This window comes from Oryx dammah, unplaced genomic scaffold, assembly GCF_014754425.2.
Source record: "Oryx dammah isolate SB20612 unplaced genomic scaffold, SCBI_Odam_1.1 HiC_scaffold_8, whole genome shotgun sequence".
Lineage (NCBI taxonomy): Eukaryota > Metazoa > Chordata > Mammalia > Artiodactyla > Bovidae > Oryx > Oryx dammah.
Window position 1 is genome coordinate 26884061 of NW_024070192.1, and position 4158 is coordinate 26888218.

The following is a 4158-nucleotide window of genomic DNA, read 5'->3' on the forward strand; positions in this document are numbered from 1 at the left end:
TCAGCAAGCTAAGTGATACACCCATCAGCACTGACTAAATCTGACCGAATGTTCTAAACCCTTTTGACTGATTTTTTTGACAAAACTTCCTAAATCAAATTCTGTTGAAGTTCTTTTGACCTCTAGCTAACTTTGGGTTGCTTTAGAGGGCACCTAAAACATCCCAAAGAGAGATATTAAACTAATTGTGCTTATTTGGTTGGTTAAATTACATGGGTAATATTATCAAATGAGTAATAAGTCCTCTCAGGTTATAATGTATGGTAAACATTGCTAATATAGATATCCTAGAAATTATGTGGAGTTTCTAACATTCTGATATGTCCTGGTATTCTAATGGGAAACCTGATGACTTCACAAAAGTTACAAAAGTACTGAATGAACCAGCAAATATGCTTATAACTTTTATGGTTTCTATCTGAAAAAATTATAGGTTTGAATCTGTGTTTTCTAGGAGTAGGGAAAAACTTCCCCTCAAAATAATTATGACAGTAATTTGGTAAAATTATATGTTATAAACAAATTAAAACAATTATATTTTATCTCTATCTGACTCCTTCAGAGACTGGAAAATCTTAGGTTTTCAGTAACTTTTTCAGATGAGTTAGGAAGGTTTTCTCACTAACAGGTACAGAACTCTGAAGGAATTTTTGAGACTTTGAAAAGGGAAGGATTCACCTAGATTTGTTAGGTGAAACCTGTGATAAACCTTTGGCATGACTTTTCCCAGCCCTGTTTTATTTTAAAAGTTCAATCTGAGAATCTATGAAAGTTTCAACAAAACAAAAAGTCTGTAATCATTTATGGTTATATAAATCATCAGGCCAAATTTATTGAAAGCAGAACTATTTTGCAAACAAACTAGCCTTAATTTGGTTATTTTTGATAAAAATGAGAGTGATATTAGGGAGGAAAAAATATTTCAATAAATGTTAAATCCAAGTTTGTTAATGGAGGTCTGAATCTAGTAAGACTCATTTCCTGGATAGTTCTTTGCTGTTATGTGATATTAACGTAAAATTTAATTGAATTCCTAAAGAACACCCTGAGTTTGTTTCTGAAGCTTATCTCAGTAATCTATCTTTGCATAAAGATCAGATGCCTCATGAGCTGCAACCAGGACTGGAAAAAGACATAATTTAAGGGGCTGTCTCCAACCTGGATGGAAGGACCTTTTTATCAGGTACTCTTAACTAGCTCATGCACAGTGAAACTGAAGGGAAATTGACTCTTAGATTAATTCCGACTTCCAAAGGCCCCTACACTGGACTGATCTATAGAGAGGACAACTGACCTGATCTCACCTTAAAATGCTGCTCAAACAAAGGAGAAACTGCACTGCACCAGGACAAGAAGAAGACGACATCAGAGATAGACAGTTTGCCCAAGATGTGGATCTGATTCGTATGATCATTTATAATGTTTTCTTGACTTCTTAGGCCTTTGCATATAAATCAAATGCTTTTCTATCATAGCCCTGATCCTATGCTAGTTTTAGAAGTCAATCCAATTGTTGGGTTTGTGGCCAGTTACCTGTGTCTAGTTCTGGGTTACCTTGGTGAATTTCTCTACTCCAAGTCTCTAACTGGTTGACCCTGAGAAAATTTACTTAAAAAGAAAAATTATAGTCATATTCATGTCACTATTGATATTACTAGATGGAATCCCCTTACCTGATCAATTAATAATGCCTGCTCTGACCCTGGCCATAAATTTGAATTTTCTTCTATTATTCAGTCTCAATCAGAGCAGCAAGCAAAGTTTCAGCAAAGGAAAAAATCTCCCACCATTATGGGATGGATTTATATAGATAACACCAGGTTATGGTAATTTAGGTTCAAAGTCTCCTCTGTGTTGGAAACAACTAAATCATACCAAGGATAATCAGTGTAGTAACACTAAGAAACTGGGTTATGTGCCTTATAGACAGTGCCAATATATAATTTCCCTGGAAGATAAAGATTCGTACAGAGTAGACTAAGTCAGATGACCTGGGATATCCTGGGCTACATCTAATGAAAATTTTTAGCTTATAATACTGCTGTCTGTGTTACTTGTCTTTCACCAGTTTTACAAAATTGCTGTTTCTTATATTGCCAAATGTGTGACTGAGGCCTCTGATAAAATAATATGTAGTTCCATATGGGATCAATGATGGTAACAGTGTAACTCTAGATATAGGAAGAAGCAACATGAAGGAATGTTTTCCTGGACCAAGAGGCTAGTAACACAGGTGGTCCAGAGAATTTTGGATACTGTTTTATGGCCTAGTCCAGTAACAGCACATTGAGTGGCCTGTTAACAAAATCGTTGCCAGACATGAGAATAGACATTCTCAGCATCCTAGCATGAAATGGTCATGAAATGCTCTCCCTTAAAATCATGGTCAAGTTTATGACCAAGAAGGGGCTCTGCCAGCTAAAAACTGACACCTGCCATCTACCTCTACAAAGATTAAATCATGACCACTGGCAGCTGCTGATTTTCAATACCCCTGAAAGGAGTTCAGAGTAGAAATCAGGAATGAGACACTCTGTGCTCTGGGAAAAATTGGCAGAACAGGCCTTCAGATAGTTAGATCTTTTCAGGAGAAGATTTAATGAGTTCCAATTCTTACATCTTCTCATACCTAGAGAAACACTGACATTGTTAATGGTGACATCTGCTTTGGCTATTAAGGAGAATTTTACAATTAAAAGTCAAAATAAGCCGGGCTCTCCTATGGATCCAATCTGAGGCTTTCGCAGGATGCTGAGGCCTCTGGCTGTCACCCTGGATGGCAAGACGGCCCAGCTGCAGTGAGTGCTGGACTGAGAGGAAAGCAACTTTGAAGATTGTCCAATGAGGATTTTACATGACCTTCACTCAGAAGTACGGACTCTAAAGGATGATGTCAATATTCTTGATAAAGCGAAGCTTGGAAAGTCAAGAAAGCATTGGTTTCATAAAGGCAACAAAAAAACTGACAAAAAAGAATTCAATGGATAATCACGAAAATAAAAGAGTTTTTCCAGAAGTATGGATATACTCCATGTGCCAAGAAAAACTCAGTGGATGAGCAAGAAGTCATCGACTCTAAACCAGGGTCCAGTGAATGTGAATGTCCTGAGAAGCCTGACGTGAAAGATGATTTGTTGGATTCTGCTGCTCCAAAACTTCTGTTTCTGAGATGTCACCGCATAGTCCACAACTTTCTGATTTTGGACTTGAGCGGTACATCGTATCCCAAGTTCTGCCAAACCCTCCCCAAGCAGTAAACAACGAGAAGGAAGAGCCAAAAATTTTAACTCCATTTTCCAAACAGTCACTAGTAAACACTTCAAAATGTGCGCTAAGATGGATGATTTTGAGTTGGTATCTCTGAATACACTGTGTGTTTAAATGACGATTACACAATTGGACTTAAAAATGTAAAGACTAACAGTGAGACCATAGAAACAGAACCAGCGCCCAGTGATAATGTCTTTGGACTCCTGGATTCATAATCCAGCTGTTGGAAAAAAAAAATGGTGCAGAGCACACAGATTCTCCCTTGGCACCTACATTCTGCACTCCTGGTTTGAAAGTTCCTTCTACAAAGAGCAGCACAGCTCTGATAGCCACAAATTATCCATTATCAAAAGCAAACAGTTCATTGAATGACTTGGCAATGAAAGAAAGTACAAATTCAGATGAGTGCTTTGAGAATTTTGCAGATCCCTCTTCTCCTACGATTTCTTCTAATGAGAATCTACTCAAAACACCTACACCTCCAGAAGTTACTACGATTCCAGAAGATATTTGCCAGATTTTATCAATATACAACTCAAACCTAGTGTCTCTGGTAGCAGTTAGAGCAGTGCCACCCAGCAAAGTGTTCCTTCCTCGGCATGGAGGACAGAAGGGGCGAGATGCCAGTAACAAAGAAAACTGGTGAAGAAACGATAGTGGACCCATCCTCCCACTATGGAAACTGAACAGAATGAGATGAAAGCAAATCTGGTCTCACTTGGTTTTTGACATCCCCTACATCGTCCCCCTTTTGAAAAACCGACTCATGTTAAAGATGAGTATGGATACTAGTATCATAAAGTGCTTTTTATTGAGTTTGATTTAATCTAGCCTGTCTTGTTGATATGTAGTTCAGCTGCTCCATTTTGAAAGATCATTACTGTTTCA

The 4158-nt window shown here is 37.8% G+C and overlaps 1 pseudogene; it reads left to right on the forward strand.

Annotated features, from left to right (window-relative positions):
- Positions 1–2721: 2721 nt before the first annotated feature.
- On the forward strand, positions 2722–3916 carry LOC120867359 (annotated as a pseudogene).
- Positions 3917–4158: the final 242 nt, after the last annotated feature.